The sequence below is a fragment of the Odocoileus virginianus genome, chromosome 7 (genome assembly GCF_023699985.2).
Source record: "Odocoileus virginianus isolate 20LAN1187 ecotype Illinois chromosome 7, Ovbor_1.2, whole genome shotgun sequence".
Lineage (NCBI taxonomy): Eukaryota > Metazoa > Chordata > Mammalia > Artiodactyla > Cervidae > Odocoileus > Odocoileus virginianus.
This window is the reverse complement of record NC_069680.1, coordinates 75,726,164-75,743,761: the sequence shown is the minus strand read 5'-3', so window position 1 is coordinate 75,743,761 and position 17,598 is coordinate 75,726,164. Positions and strand designations below refer to the sequence as shown.

Here is a 17,598-nt window from a genome sequence, read left to right as displayed (position 1 = left end):
CAAGACATGATGACTGACATAAGGACAGAAATATAGATAAATGGAATAAAAGTGAGTTGAGAAAAAAGATTTTAAAAACAAGAACTGTAAGATATTTGAACAAGAAAGCACAATGTAGTTGACCCTTGAACCCCCACCATGCAGTTGAAATCTACATAGAACTTTACAGTCAGCCCTGTAATCCACATCCACGGATTCATTCAACCCTGCATCTTGTATGCAGCATTACAGTTATGCATTCATTGAAAGAAATCTGCATAAAAGTGGACTAGCGCAGTTCAAACCCATGTCATTCAAGGGTCAACTGTTTTTCAACAAATAGTGCTGGGATAACTATATATCCATATGCAAAAGAATGAAATCAGATCCCTTCCTCACATCACACACAAATTAACTCAAAAAGAGTCACAATGCTAAATGTAAGAGCTGAAACTATAAAACTCCTTGAAAGAGACATAGGAGTGATCCTCATGACCTTGAATTAGGCAGTGATTTCTAAGATAAACACCAAAAGCACAAGCAACAAAGAAAAAACAGAAACTTGTGCATGAATGCTCATAACAGTATTATTTATTACAGCCAAATGCCCATCAACTGAAGAGTGGGTAAAGAAAATGTGGTATATTTGTATAAGCAAATATTAGACCACAGAAAATAATAACATACTGACACATACTACAAGATGAAGGAAGCTTGAAAACATTATGCTAAGTGAAATAAGCAGTCATCACAAAAGACTACACATTACATAATGTCCAGAATAGGCAAACTTATTATAGAGACAGAAGTAGAAGGTAAGTAGTTACTTGGGGCTAGGGCTGGGGCAGGTGTGGTTGTATATATGTGCACAGGCAGGAACAGGAAATGACTGCTAGCTAATAAGCATGGAGTTTCTTTCAGGAGTAACAAAAATGTTCTAAAATTAGTTGTGATGATTGCATTACTTAATGAATTTATGAGAAAGACTTTGTACTGTATACTTCAAATAGGTGAACTGTAATGATATGTGAATGAAATCTCAATAAAGTTGCTAAAAAATTCTTTTCTTAGCCCCTTATTACTTGTGACACACCCTGACATTTTCTACTATATTTCACTTAAAAATACAACACTAGTCATGATATCTCAAATTCCTTTTACAATCCCCAAACAGGTCAAGGCGAGCAATCCTATGTCTTGCCAAAAACACTGCCATTCTATGTCCTCTAACAGTTGAACTGATGGCCACCTTCTCTTAGCTACTAGCAAGAGTAATCGCACCACACCCTACATCCCTGAGTCCCACTCTTCCTGATCCTCTGATTCCCCAAACTGTCACTGCCACACTGCTTGTATATCCTCCATTTCACCCAATTTCTCATCCCCCACCCCCCAAATCCTTTACTTGACCTTCTGAAATTTCTAACTTGTGACCAGCAAACAGAAAATTCATACTACCTTTACAATTCCTTATCATTAACTACCTTCCCTCCAATCCTCCCGCATTGATTAAAGATGTCAGCAACTGATTCACAGTATGTACCCTTACCCCTCTCACCATTCATGCAGACTGACTGACCCCTTTAATACTTTAGGCCCTTTAATTCTTTGGCCCTCTCTTTTCCAACTGCTCCACCTCAGCAACCCATCCCAAGGCCACCCTGAACATTATCATTGCCAGAAACTATTATATCTGTCAAATCACTATTTCAGGCATCTCACTCTGACCATTACATTCAACCCTCCCAGTTCTCTTACTTCATGTGACCACTACCAGCAACAATTCTAACCAAAATTTCCAATACATAGATACTACCACTTCCTTACTATTCATCCTGACTTTACCTTTCTTGTCCATAATAGGCTTCATGATTCATCACCATTCCCCTAAACACTCCTTCTAAAATGCCCTCATTTCTCTCTTCCTTTCATTAAAAAAAAGTTTTTAATTAAAAATTTTTTTAATTGTGTCGCTTTCCTGTGTACAGCATAGTGATTCAGTATTTTTACATATTATATTTCATTAAAGGTTATTATAAGATAATGGTTATAATTCCCTGTAATACATAATATATTCTTGTTGCTTATCTATCTAATACATGGCAGTTAGTCTCTTAAATTCCATACCCCATCACGTCCTTCCTCCTTTTCCTCCTCCAACTGGGAGCCACTAGTTTGTTTTCTATATCTACAAGCCTGTTTCTGTTTTGCTGTAGACATTCCTTTATGTTTTAGGTTCCACATATAGGTGATATCATACAGTATTTGTCTTTTTCTGTCTGACTTATTTCACTACGCATAATATTCTCTAGGTCTATCCACATTGCTGCAAATGGCAGAATTTCATTCTTTTATACTGACCTAGGTTTATGTGTCAACTTGGCTGGGCTACACTTCTGTTATTTAATCAAACAGTAATCTAAGTGTTGTTGTGAAGGTTTGTAGATGTGTTTAACATCCACAATTGAGTAAAGATTATCCTCTTTAAAGCTGGTGGGCCTCATTCAACCAGTTGAAAGGCCTTAAGAACACAACTGAAAATTTCCTAAGGAAGGCAAAATTCTGCTTCAAGACTGCAACATCAGCTTCTGTCCAAGAGATTCTTGCCAGTCTGCCCTACAGATTTCTAACTTGTCAGTCCCCGTAACTGTGTAACTAACTGCCTCGAAATTTCTCTATATACACATACATACAAATGTAATTCCTGCTGATTTGTTTCTCAGGAGAACTCTGACTGACACACCTGGCAAAACCTCACTCCAGAGGAACTGAACCATCTGCCTTTTCTGTGCTTGTATCTAACCAGAAAAATAACGCTGGGGTAGCCAGCAGTAATCACAAAACCAGGCTGACTGATATCACTTTAAATTCAAGACTTCTAACTCTTAAATGAACAATCAATACTTCTTACCAAACTGCTTTAAACACTCCCACCCTCCTCTGGCCATACCAATCTCACTGAGAAAACAGAAACCAAGAGAGAAGATAAAAACCAAAAGGATAAGCCTTCATCTTACAGCCTCCAAATTCCCTTAGAAAAACACACAGCTCTTCCACATTCCCTATCTGATGGAGGAAACGTCTAACAAAGGCCAGCCTCTCTACTTGTGCTCTCTATCTCCTTCCCTGTATATGCTCCTCTCTACCCACTGAACCCCACATTTTTCTTACCTAACAACTCACTTCTCTGTTCCATTTCATAGACATACTAGAGAAACAGCATTTGCAACTTTTCATATAATCTGGAATTAGGGAAAGACTTGCTAACCACGGCATATCATTTAGAAGTCAGTAAAGACCAGTAAGCTTAGAGAAAAAAAGTCAGCATGACAAAACCATCATAAGCAAATTTAAAAGACAAACAGTAAACTGGAAAAATATTTCCAAGAAATTTCATACAGCTATTTCCTTATAAAAATAAATCCTACAAATCTAAGAAAACCAGTAACAAAGCAACAGAAACTTCGGCAAGGTTATGGATAGTTCACAATAAAAATACCAGCTGCTGTTCAGTCACTAAGTCGTGTCCGACTCTTTGCAACCCCATGGACTGCAGCATGCCAGGATTCCCTGTCCTTCACTATCCCCCAGAGTTTGCTCAAACTCGTGTCCATTGATTTGGTGATGCCACCCAACCACCTTACCCTCTGTTGTCCCCTTCTCCTGCAGCTCAGTCCTTCCCAGCACCAGGGGCTTTTCTAATGAGTTGGTTCTTCATGCCAGGTGGCCAAAGTACTGGAGCTTCAGCTTCAGCATCAGTCCTTCCAATGAATATTCAGGGTTGATTTCCTTTAGGACTGACCAGTTTGATCTCCTTCCTGTCCAAGAGACTCTCAAGAGTCTTCTCCAGCACAACAATTTGAAAGCACTGATTCTTTGGAGCTCAGCCTTCTTTATAGTTCAACTCTCACCTCCATACAATAATCCTTAAAGGAAGGATGTTTAACCTCACTCATACTGGCAACAAGGAAAGAAGCAGGCATCCTGACACAGTGCTGGTGAAATGTGTAGAGGTGACACAGACTACAGATGGCAATTCAGCAGTATCTATCAAAGTTATAAATGCACACACACACTCTGACCTAGCAATTCCATTTTTGAAAGTGTATCCTACACATTTCTATACAAGTGTGAAATTACGTATGCATAAAGTAACCCACTGCACCATGGTTTCTGGTAGCAAAGCACTGAAAACAAACTAAATGTACCTCAAAAGGGACTACTTAAATATATGTTATACCTGTATAACAGTGTTACTGGATTTTTTAATCTTCCCAAATTCTTGTGTTGAAGCCCTAGCCACTCCCTACATAATACCCTAGGGTAATCAGGTTTACAAGAGGTCATGAAAATGGGGTCCCCATGATGGCATTAGTGTCACAAAAAGAGGAAGAGAGAGCAGAGCACTCTTTCTCCATATGAAGACGCAGCTAGAAGGTGACATCTGAAAGCCAGGAAGAGCTCTCACTAGGAATCAGATCTCTTAGCACCTTGACCTTAAACTTCCCAGCCTCTAGAACTGTGAAAAATAAATATTAGTTTTTTAAACCACCTAGTTTATGGTATTTTGTTACAGCAGCCAAAGCTAAAACAAGTGCTATACCATGAAGGTGCTAAAAAAAAAAAGAGTAAGAATAAGCTTGCTGTTTAAGGACTGCTAAGACTAATATGAAATCATCTCTAAGCCACACAGCTAAGCTAAAAACAAAAGGTAAAGGGTATGTGCATGGTCTGCAACTTAAAAAAATAGGGGAGGCAAAGGACATACATACGTAAGATACATAATCTCCCACTGGCAATTGTGAAATCCATAAAGGTCCAAGAAATACAAGTTTCTTAAGTTCAGCACAAATCTATTTGGTATCAAACCTATTTGACCAAAAATTCCACAAGACTACTTATAATTTTTATTTACCCTTACTATCTATTTATGCTTTCAATACAGAAATACTAATGTGCTTAATTATGGAATGGTACAGTACTTCCCGTGAGTGATTCTAGATAATATAGCAGAAGCACTATATTATCTTTTTTACAAGTCCTTCCTTCCTCCTTACCCCTAAAAAACCAAACCTTAATTCTGAAATACATCCAAACCAAAGGTTTTGGAAAGAAATTATATATATATATATATATATATATATATATATATATATCACCTGCACACACATTAACAACCTTTGGAAGGATTCATGGGAAACTCAACGCTGTCTCCACATGAGGGAATGGAGTGGCTGGGCTGCAAGGAGTGGAAAGGAAACTTTCTGTTGTTTACCTATCTAAATCGCTGTAATTCTGAATCAAATGATTATACTGCTTTGTCAAAAGATAAATAAAATGTAAATAAAATAAAATCACTAATTCTTAAATTCTCAACAGTAACAAAACCAGATGCTTTGGTTTTTTGACTGAAAAGTGACTCCTAGTCACAGGGAAATCTATACAGTGGTAGCTTTCCTTTCTCTCACTTTTGGTTGACCCAAATGGCATTTTAGAGAGAATCACCCTCTCAGAAGCAAGGCAGGGAATGGTGGGTTTCCACTCCCATTAATAGCTTTTAGGAAATAGCAACCTCCTGTGGTTTTTCACGCTTCATGCCAAGCAAAGCAGGTGTGTCTGACTGTTAATTTCTTTTCTAATGTTCTCGTCAATATGATGTGGCTTAGGCCACTCAGCAACAAGAAGTAGTAAAGCCACACTTATCAATATCAGAAAAAGGCTTAAGAAAGTGCTACAAGCATAAATCTAACTCTCAGTATTCAGAGCTTCAATACAGTTGTTGGAGGATTCCAGGTAACATTTAACTTGCACCTTTTCTGCTATCTTCAAACTTTTCATATACTTATTTTGATGTCCTGTTATGTTCCAAAGTGGATTCGAGGTGACTAGAAGGTATGCCTTTTCTTCTGATTTTGATTTTAAATGATCTGTACCACACTCTCAACTTTAACCAGAAATTAGGAGAGAAGAAATTTTGCTTTTTGTGGTTTATCTAGTCAGTATATTTTAAAAGGCAGGGCTAAAGATGCTTGGTTCAGAAGCCCCCCTAGGCCCCAACATCCAGCCAGCTCTGAAGCCTGATGCCTAAAGAAATTCCCAATGAAATGCCTAACAATACTTGGTTTTTGGCCTAATTCTTGGTATTAGGACCTAAAAGCACTTATGTTTGTTCTTATCTCCCATAAAGTTACACTCATTGAAAGCAGAGACTAACTTCTACTTCATGTGGCCCACACTGTCACTTAGTTCCTGATTTGGTATAGAGTGCCTTCTCAATAAATACGGCATGTGCAAAACGCATCACCTCATAGTCGCTGTCCGCAAGAAGAAACAAGAAATTTGGTCTACCAAAATAACCACAGAAAACAGAGAAAAGAAAAACAGTATTTCCAGATGCTACCTAATAACCTCTAGAAAATGGTTAATGAACTATTGTGGTTACCCAGTCTCTTAACAAATTTGCACTTTTTACACAGGATCGGAGATCTCAATAAGATTAAATTTAAAAGATGTGACAGTATTCCATTTTCTTCAATGTGGGTACATGATAAAGTTATTCACAGCTCCTGGATTCCCATTCCTTCAGATACCTGTCAAAATAAACCTAGGAAAGCTTTGGTAATTCTCTACAGTGGGAAAGGTAAATGTGGCAAAATTTTGTGTTAGATAACGTGGTAAAATCTTCCTTTACTATTTGCTTTGGGAACATTTCCAAATTTTAAGGCAGAGAGGATTACTGATCCAAATGTTAAATCATTTCAGTCAATTAAGATTAGGGTACACTTGGCACTGATGAACCTATTTGCAGGGCAGCAATGGACATACAGAACAGACTGTGGACACAGTAGGGGAAAGAGAGGAAGGGACGAATTCAAAGAATAACATTCATACATATTACCATATGTAAAGAGACAGCCAGCGGGAATCTGCTGTATGAGGCAGGGAGCTCAAACTCAGTGCTCTCTGACAACCTAGGGGGGGGAGGGAGGTTCAAGAAGAAGGGGACGTATGTATACCTATGGCTGATTCATGTTGACATACGGCAGAAAGCAACACAATACTGTAAAGCAATTAACCTCCAATAAAAAAACAAAACTTAAAAAAAAAAAACAGATTAGAGGACATGATAAAATTTTAAATAAAATCCCAGAGACTCAGAGGAGGGGGAAAAAACTGGTGTATTCAGGAGAATCTGACTGGATACTGTTCATCAAATTGGTTTTAAATTTACTTGGCATTTTGCATTTGCTCCAAGTTAAAAATAATTAGTGATAACATTAGCTAAAATGTCCTTAATACTTACATCTAGTCTTCCAGGTACTGTACGTGCAGTACCTTATTTAAATCTCACAGACCTATGAGATTATGTGCTATTCTCCTTTGACAGATAATAATGCTACATATCCAGAAATGTTACATAAACTGAACTAGCCTATGCCATATAGCCAGTTAGATCTGGAGTATGGACTGGAACTCAGGAATGACTCTAAAGTTCATGCTAGCAACGACAACTAAGTTTGAACACCTTAACAGTCTAAAATATTGGCAGATTTTAACCAAATCTGCTACACTATAAAAGGCATATGGAATGGAGACATATATTAATATTTGCGCTATATTTGTTATACAACCCACCACCCTGAAAAAGAATGGCAGTTAATAAATACTCTAAAAGGCCTTACACGTATACACACTCACATATAATTTTAAAGACTAGATTTCAATAAAATTTGGCCTCGCCAGATTTGTTCGTTTGGGAGAAGCCCCATAATCTTTTAAGAGAACATAAATTCACTGTTTAGATATGCCTTAAGTTCTATTCCTGATCATAAGCTTCTTGAGGCTAATGAAATCTTCTTCACATTTTCCACTAAGTATCTGAAAGCACAAAGTCTCATTAGTAAGCCTGGTGCTACAGAATGAATAAAATATACCATCCAAAGAATTCCTGAGGCTTTCCAGGTGTGCAGTGGTAAAGAATCTGCCTGCCAAAGGAGACACCAGTTTGATCCCTGGGTAGGGAAGATTCCCTGGAGTAGGAAATGGCAACCCACTCCAGTATTCTTGCCTGGAAAATTTCATGGACAGAGGAGCCTGGCAGTCTACACTTCATGGGGTTGCAGAGTCAGACATGACTGAGTACATGGATGAAAGAATTCCTGGCTTCCAGGAGTTTCAGCCAGTGAGGCTTTATATTTGATCAGAAAATATTGCTTCAATAATTTTCTCTGCTTCCGTACATTACAAAGTCTAAGTTTCATTGTTGTTCTTGACACAGGATTTTGCTATCACCCAAGAAGGACTCTTTTGTCCCAGTAGGTTTTCTAAAGAACCAACTATCTGGGGAATAATCTATTTTTTTTTTTTAAAAAAAGCTCCAACAGCCTCAGTTTACAATTCTAACCAAAAAGATAAGCCACTTGTCTACAGCTCTAGGGCTTGTTGACTACAAAGTTCAGATGACAGAACTGAGAAGTGAACGTAGATCTGATTCCTGGAAATGTCTATTTCTACCTATGGCCCTGACTGACAGAAGTAAGGGCAGCTTACTTTAATAAGCTCCTGTCACCTTTTCAGCAGCAAAGTTTGTTGACTCAGAACTCATCTGTGAAATCAAAGTTCAAGTTAATCTGCATTAGAGCAAGAAGACAAAGCTAGTAAATACTGATGTAAAGAACCCATGACTAAGACAATAAGCATCATAGCTCACAGAAATAGGCAAATGACTTCTATCTAAAGCTATGTGCCTATAATGACTTCCTTGAACTACATGAATCAGTAAGACTACTATCCATACTACTGACTCGAGCAGAGATCTCTAGAGAGCTGGCATCTTAATATCAGACATTACTTTATACACGTGCAACAAAGCATCTCAATTATCTGGATGACTCAAATATGTCAAAACTCAACTCACTGACAAAGTCAAGACATTAAGAATCAGGCTTCTATTCAACAAGCTTTTAATTGCAACTAGGAAAATTTGTGACTAGTCACTTAATAAATTACTTCAAGTTGTTTCACTAAGCATTGAATATCATCACAAGGTTATTTCCATAATATTAGGCACTGAGCAAACAGCTAAGATTCTTACTTCATTAATTTTGGTAGAATTTACTCTTAAACTAATTTCCTTCCAAGCAACCTTTCTCCTGGGATATAAAGGATATAGTTTTTTGCTCTTCCAGGACAACTAAGGGGTGCCCTTTTCAAATTCATTAATGGAATATACTTATTATCAGATTCAGTGCTCTCTCTTCCTTTAAAGATAATGTAAAGTGTAATAAGGAGTAACTGCTATTGAGTATGGGGTGTCTTGAAAAAGTTATTTTTTAAAGTCAACGGAATTTAGAAAACCAAGCAAAAAAACTCTGATTTGACACAAGTATAGCATGACTGTGAGGATCTGTATCAGTAACCCTTACTGAAATCTGACATATATTAATTATTAATCTGACATATCCTAAGCAATAAAGCTTAGTATCTCAAGATTTTCATCCTTTATGTTAATCAAGTATCATTTTATTTATTCTCTAAATCAGAGAATAAGTTCACCTCAAGTTCTTTTATATCCAAAGCAAATGCTAAAATATACTAAGTGGAAAAGAGATGTAATGTGGATAAATTAATACTATTTTCAGTTTTAGGCCCATATGCCTCACCAATAGTATTATAGTACAATGAAGAATTTAGAATTAAACATTTCTAACAAAAACTTTTATGCAATTTGTTTCCTTTATTTTAACTTTTTCGCTGAAAAGAGTATTCAGAAACTTTTCAAGTAATATTTACAAAAGGTAATATTCACAATCATTATAGACCCTGTTGAAATATCACTGTGTGTCTGTGTGTACTTATCACACACAGAGACACACACATATTTTAAAAAGTATTTTAGACAAGGTTTAATTTTAAGATAGTGGGTAAGAAGTGATAGGAAAAAAATTAATACTGAAGTAATTCAAAAGCCCCTATTTTCATGACAGATAATATATATGAATTGATCATTTAGCCATCCAGAAGTGACAGTTTGCTTGAGGCTTCCAAACTATACAGAGAACATAATATTTTTTGTTAAGGCTTGAGTTTAGATGTTATCAGCTCTAAAGAGCTTTACATCAATCTGATTTTCATTGAACACTTACTATATTCCAGGCTAGGTATTAGAGACACAGATGCAAGACAGGCCTGTCCTCAAGGAAATGACATTTTGATTGCTTGTTACATCAAAAACACACTAAACATGTTCACTCACAGCATCTGACCTCCTAGGCTTAACCCACAGCAAGGGATTCTTAAGTAAATATTACAAATGACTGTAAGGAAATACATTAAAGCTGTTGTACATTTAGACCAAATACAACCCTACTTCTTAATAAGTATAATGTTACACTAAAAACTCCAGATATACTACTAAAAAATAGTAAAGTGACCCAAAGCATAACTATACCTTCTTTAACACACATCACTTATACAATCGTATAAGTACATCTGTTATAGTTCAGTCAAAGTATCTTCTTCCATTAAAGGGTGTATCTCTTTGCCCTCAAACTCCATCGGGGTACAATACTGAACAGTTCCTGAATGAATGAATGAATGAATGAAATAAACAGATGTTCTATTTACCAAGGAGGTACTTGCTAGATGCTTTTCTTAAAACACAGTGGACTGACAGACCAGAATTATACTAGAAAGATCAGTGAGTTTCAGGAGCAAAAATAGTAAGCACTGGACATTGTTTGATACCGTGTAGTCAACATGTTATTAAGTTAGTTCACAGTAAACATATGACGGGAAACTTTCAGAAATTAAAATGAAAAGTGTTCATCACAATACTTTAAAGCAGACTTGGCTCCCATCGAACGACAGGGAACACAAGTGCAAGACAAAGAGAAGGGAGGGTGGGGTGAAAAAGTCAAAAGGTCGCCACCGAGTGACCCTCAAGAGAAATGCGCGCTGACCACTGAAGCTCGCGCTGAGCTTGACGGACACCTCCTGCCCAAGCCTCGAGCCCCAGCTCCTCCTCGAAGCCCGGAGCTGAAGGCCACTCCAGCCTCTTTCGGCACCGCCGCCTGCGTTCGCTCAGAACATCAGCACAAAGAAACCACCGAGAAACAAAACACTGCCCCCGTGGGCGCCGGGCAGGCGTCGCGACCCGGCCACCGGAGCGCTCTTTGTAGGTCCCTGCCGCCGGGAGAGGTAGCTGGGGAACAGCGGGCCGACTAGGCGCCTTCATCCAGATCTTTGCCGAAGTGTTTTAGAACTTGCCACCCACCTCCCGCTCCATTTTCCTCTCCCGACGTGGGCGCGGGACCCGCGCGAGGAGGGCGCGCGAGAACCGACGGGCGGAGCTGGGGCCGAGAGGGCGGCCGAGACGCGCCTGGGTCCCGCAGCCCCACGCCCCCTGGCCGGCCCCCGCCTCCTCGGCCGCTATTGTTCCCGCGCCGCCCCCGCCGGCCGCGCGCCCCCCGCCCGCCGCGCGCTCCCGTCCCCATTCCCGGGAGGGGGTCACGGCTGAGCAAAGGCGGTGGCGGCGGCACAATAACATAAACACGGCGGGGCCGCCGGCCGCCCTGGCCCTGAGGCACTTGCCGCACTCACCCGGCAGCGCAGCGAATGGCGACAGGAAAGCCCGGCGGCGGGAACCGGCGCCGTCTCGGCGGTCTCCGCAGCCGTTACACAGCGCTGCTCGCGGCTCCGCGATCCGGGCCGCGTCGTCCGGCCTCCGCCGCTCCGCTGAGTAACAGGGACGCGGGCCGTCACCGCGCACGCCCGCTCACGTCATCGCGCAGGGCCCCGCCTCCGCGCTTCGCGACAGGCCCATGGGGCGGGGCAGCCCGGGGGCCCGGATTGCGGGGGCGGACTCCGCAACCCGGGGGCGGGGCTACTGCAGGGGGCTGGGCGGACTTGCGGAGGTCGCCTGGAGGCGGAGCTACGAGAAGAGCGTGTGAGTCTCCAGTGAGGGGTGTGGCGGAGTGCTGAACGGGGCTGGGATTTGTTCCTGGCGCGTGGCGGCGTGTGGCCTGAGTGCCCCGCGGCTGTATGGGGGCGGTCCGCTAGTCCTAGCCGAGGCCTCTGGGGCTCCTTGCCCCAGAGTTAGAAGGTCAGGTGCGCTTAAGCCAGACCCGCCCGGGAATCTGGCACTGTGGCTAGGGCTCACACCTGAGAGACAAAAAGCTCTTTACCATGACTGACAATACGTTCCACTCTGAGGACACCTGCTTCGGGCTCAGCAACCCTCAAGCAAATATTCTCTTCAGCCACTTGGAAAGACCTGCCTCCGGTTTTCCCTAAATCCACTTCCTACAGAAGTCATTGCATTATCCTGTTTGTCTCTGGGCCCCACAACGCATGTATATGTTAGTTATAGAAGTGACAAATTGGCAAGCCCTTAAATATCCGGCGAGTGGAAAGATGTCTAAATTACATACATGCTTTCAATAGAATACATTTTAGCAGTTTAAATACCATTTGTTCGAGGGATTCTTAACGACACAATAAAATGTTCATCATACTTCATTAAGAGAAAGAAGCAAATCTATTATACATAGAATGATCCTACTTATATACTACACATACATAAGAAAAAACCTAAAAGAAACGTGGCAAATTATTTTAACAACCTAGACAACATATTGAAAAGCAGAGACATTACTTTGGCAACAAAAGTCTGTCTAGTCAAAGCTATGGTTTTTCCAGTAGTCATGTATGGATATGAGAGCTGGACCACAAAGAAAGCAGAGCACCAAAGAATTGATGCTTTTGAGCTGTGGTGTTGGAGAAGACTGAGAATCCCTTGGACTGCAAGGAGATCCAACCAGTCCATCCTAAAGGAAATCAGTCCTGAATATTCATTGTAAGGACCGATGCTGAAGCTGAAACTCCAATACTTTGGCCTCCTGATGCAAAGAACTGACTCATTTGCAAAGACCCTGATGCTGGGAAAGATTGAAGGCAGGGGGGGAAGGGGATGACAGAAGGTGAGATGGTTGCATGGCATCACCAACTCAATGGACATGAGTTTGAGTAGGCTCCGGGAGTTGGTGATGGACAGGGAACCCTGGCATGTTGCAGTTCATGGGATCACAGAATCAGACACAACTGAATGACTGAACTGAATTGATTTTAACAGTAGTTCATCATTGGACTGTGAATTGGTTTTCTTTTATATTTTGAGTATTTCCTGTGGTTTCCAAATTGTGTTCATAGTCAGAAAAAAAGTATATTACTTTAGTAATGAATAATGCATATTTATTGAATAAAGGAGTGAATTCAGATAGACTATCATTATAAAAATAATATAATATTTAATATATTATAATATATATAATATATAATATAATATAAAAATAATATAATAATATAATATAAAAATCATTATAAAAATAACAGTAAACAAATGAAAAATGATCACTGCATTATAATACAAAATGATATGGATACATATTATTATGGAACCAGTTGATAAAATTAATAAAGCCAGGAAAGTCTTCCTTGAGGAACTGCCTCTTCAACTGAGAACAGATTCAACTAGGCAAAAAATATTTGTTTCAGACAGAGGTAATTTAGTGTGTAAGACTCATGTTATGATGGGGAGCAGGGTCAGTTTGATAAATTGAGGAAAAGACCAGTGCTGCTGGAAAAGCAAAGAAGGAGCTATGAGACGATGTTTGAAAGATTAGAAAAGAACCAAACCTAGTACAGCCATACTACTCATGCTGAAAATCTTGGCTTTATCCTAAGTGCAATGGGAAGCACCTGACATGCTGTAGCAAAGGGATTGGCATGGTCAGAATGGCATCTTGAAAAGATTACTTGTTGAAAAGAGGCCAGGTAGACACAGGAGTAGTCTAGATGGCAGATTGTGGAGGCTTGCTCTAGGGTGGTGGTCATGGAAACAGTAAAAGGACCCTTTGGGAGATCCAATACACAGAACTTGGTGATGGATTTAGGTGGGCAGTGAAAGAAACAGAGTTATTATGGAAAAGCTGTAAGTTTTTTGCATGTGGCCAAAGATGGGATGTATGTGCTGGTTCACTGAGATGGGAATCTTGGAAGAGAACAGGAGTTGCATGGAAAGATTGTGAGAGCAAACTGTTTGAAGGTTTCGATCTGCCCCAAAGAGATGCCAAGTTGGAAGGTGGTATTCAGAGCTGGGATCAGGTGGATAAGAGAAGAATCACTGACAGATAGTGATGACTTGAAGCCTTGGGTGTGGATCAGTTAGCCTAGGCCTGAGTGAGAAAAGGTACTGAACAAGAAGAAAACATGGCTGGGAGCCAGGCTTGAGGAACTTCAGCACTGAATTAATACAAAAAAGACGAGCCTGAGAAAGAGCTGCCAAGAGGAAGAAGGAAAACCAGGGGAGAAGGATTCAAGGAGTGATCAATAATATCAAGTATAAGAGGAAGCTTAAAATCCTGGAGTACTTAGATCCAGAAGTAGTTTGAAGTGGGCTAAGGAATGAATGGGAGATTGGAAATGGAAATAGTAGGTAATGATGAGTCAGGAAGTGAAGGAAGACGCAAGCATATTTACATCTGGTGGGGAGACTGTTAGGAGGGAAAGGTGGAACAGAAGGAAAAAGCATGAGTGTAAGTTTCCTGGGAGAGCAGGGCAAAGGAAAGGGTGGAGGATATAAGATTGGACAGGCAGGTGGAAGTATTGACAGGTATCTCCTACTCCCCACCCGATAATATTGAACACCTGGAGGTAGAAAAAGACAAAATAATCAGAGCAGTTGTGAAGTGAGTACTGCAGCACAGAGCTCCCAACTTTCATACCTATTTCTATAATGCTATTAACAGCCTCTCTTTCCACAGGAAGAGCTTCTGTTTAAGCTTCAGCCTTCCACTGTCAGCTTCCACTTATCTACATCTAGAAAAAGACATTCTGCATGTTTATATACGTATATGTGCATGTGTGTGATTTCAGAAGGCATTTCACTGCTTGTGATAGAATGTTATCATCTTTGATATTCTGCAAATTCAAAATCCTTTCTGTAACCCAGACATGGCTCTGGGCCTCCTTCTTCCTTCTCATGGCGTTCTTCCTTGTTAACTGGTTGTAGTTCCTTGTGAACCTATTGAGGGCTGACTCAGTAAAAGAAGAGCTGAGGAGTTGTTTCATTACTGGTTCTTTAATAAAGTTCTACAACTGCCTGCCACAGCTTAGATATACCTGTGCTAAATTGCCCTCTTGCCATCCACATCCAGCTTTGAAGGTATTCAATATTTATCCCCTGGAGAAAAAAAAAAGGGAATTGAGTGGAAGGGAAAGAATATGTCATTGAAGTCCTGTAACAATAAATAAAATCTTTGCTGTTGTTTTAAATATATATATATATATTTAGGAAGAAGACTTTTAATCAGGTATCTCAGCAAGGATTCTGTGCCTCATTTACAATCCTTTCACTTACATCTCCTCCAGCCCAGTGAAATTTTGCCATTTGCACTGTAGAAAATTCATCTAGGTTCCGTGGTAGAGAGAAGAGAGCCATTCACTACTGGCCCCTCTCCCTTGACAGTTTTAGGGAGGACACATCGCCCTTGCATCTCCATCTCTATTTCTGTCTTCATCCCCACCTCCATCTCCATCTCTGTCTCTACATCCATTTCTGCCTTCAACTCCATCACCACCTCCATGGCTCCCTCCCTTCCCCCTCAGATGTAAAACCGGAATTCATGTTAGATTGGCTTGCATCCAGAAAATGACCTTTTAGTAGGGAGTCCTCTATGAATTCCCAACCTCTGCCAAAAGTTCTACCCACTCCCAGCTAAATTTAGAAAGGCTTTTTGTAGTGTTATTGGCTAGCAAGAAGGAGATTCTGGCATCCCTGTAGAGTTAAGAGTCATTTTCTTCAGGTGGCAGGATTTTGAGCCCCCTGCAAACCGGAAGTGTTGCTAAGAGAGGTGTTTACTATGACTGCCTTGCCAGAGGCCTCTGGTGGGACAAGAGACCCGCCGGGATTTGTCTCCTGTCCATGACTCCAGGGGTGATCTGGAACGATGTTCTTGTTTCTAGAAAGCAGAGGGTAAGAGACCATCTGGTAAAGGATGGTCCTTACAGCTCCTTTATCTTGTTCCTAAGCAAATTCCCATACAAAAACATTTCTGCTTCTCTGGGGTAGGTTTCATTGCCCCTCATGCCCAAACTAGCAAGATTAATTCTCAGCTGCATCAGCGTTCCAGCTTGAGGCTTATTGTGGATCTAAGAAGAAGGCAGGGGAGAGGAGAGTTTCTGTGTGGGGGAAAGGCAGAGGGAAATGCCATAACCCTTCAAGGTATGGACCTTTTAAATGAAAGATAACTACACAGGGAAGAAAGCGAGCATTCCTTCCTGAATCTAAGGCAGTTTATACTCCAACTGATGCTTGATAGATAAACAATCCAGCATTAATAGGGGAGAAAATTATTTCTGGAGGTGCTAAACCACACGAAGACTGGATATGGTCTCAAACCCAGCCCAATTTCCCTACCCCTCACAGTGTTCTATTTCCTTGTAAAGCCAAAGTGTGATTGGTAAATGTGAACCTATGCAGAGCAGAGAGCAGGACTCCCCTTCCCTTGGAATCAGCAGGAACAATAGGGATATCACAGGTAAAATTCTCAAAGGCAGGACCACAGCATGAGGTTCTATCACCAAGCAATCAAGCAAGGCTGTGCCCACAAAGAGATGAGGACCACCCTGTTTGGATCCTCTTGTGCACATTCTTAGAGAAGATGGGATCAAACTGATAGATTCAAATACATGGCTCATTCTACCTTCACAGAAGGGTGGGCATCAGGATCTTGGAGGTAGAATTCCCTTTGTATCAGAGGTCAGCAGCCTTGAGAGGGAGACTGGACGGGACTGGAAGAAGCAAGCCAAAGAGCAAATCAAATATTAGGAGCTAGCTTGTGGGACAAAGATTTTAACCACAAAAGAAAAACAAACTACACAGAAACGAAATTCCCCAGAAGAGACTAGCCAAGGCACTAGACTTCCCTTCGCCCCAAACAGTCCTATAAAGCTTATAGATCTGAGGGAAGAAGTACAAGAGTGCCAAGTAAATAGCAAATTCAAGGATTTTTGAGTGGTATTCAATTGCAATTGAAAGTCAGGTTTCAAAATGATGTGTGTGTGTGGGGGGGTGTGCATGTGCTCAGTTGTGTCCAACTGTTTGCAATCCCGTGAATTGGAGCCCACCAGGCTCTGTGTCCATGGAATTTTCCAGGAAAGAATACTGGGATGGGTTGCCATTTCCTACTCCAGGGAATCTTCCTGACCCAAGGATTGAACCTGCATGTCTTGTGTCTCCTGCATTGACAGGTGATTTTTTTTTTTTAAACCACTGAGTCACCTGGGAAATCCCTCAAGATGGCTTAATGATATTAATTAATTAATAGATTAATTAGATTAATAGATTAATTAAATAGATTAATAGATTAATTAATAGATATTTCTGTAGAATCTTTCTCAACTCAGAGAAGTAAAGACAACACTTGGAAAGAGTATCCAGGAGTTGGGGTTTTCCTGAGCATGTTGAATGAAAGGGTGGAGGGCAAGGAAATTGAAAGTATTCCTGGGAAGAACAGGATAAGGACTGTGGGGTCCAGGTTGGGCAAGAGGTACAGTGAG

General features: G+C 40.7%; 1 protein-coding gene across 6 annotated transcripts in view; it reads right to left on the bottom strand.

Annotated features, from left to right (window-relative positions):
* MAPK8 (mitogen-activated protein kinase 8) overlaps window positions 1–11,751 on the bottom strand; it is a 90,392-nt gene extending 78,641 nt beyond the window's left edge. For 3 of the 6 annotated variants that reach the window (XM_070470995.1, XM_070470994.1, XM_020916266.2), the window contains exon 1: window positions 11,581–11,751. The gene's annotated coding sequence lies outside the window, so the exon portion shown is untranslated. The remainder of the gene's footprint in view (window positions 1–11,580) is intronic. The other 3 variants (XM_020916270.2, XM_020916269.2, XM_070470997.1) reach the window with 1 other exon arrangement.
* Window positions 11,752–17,598: the final 5,847 nt, after the last annotated feature.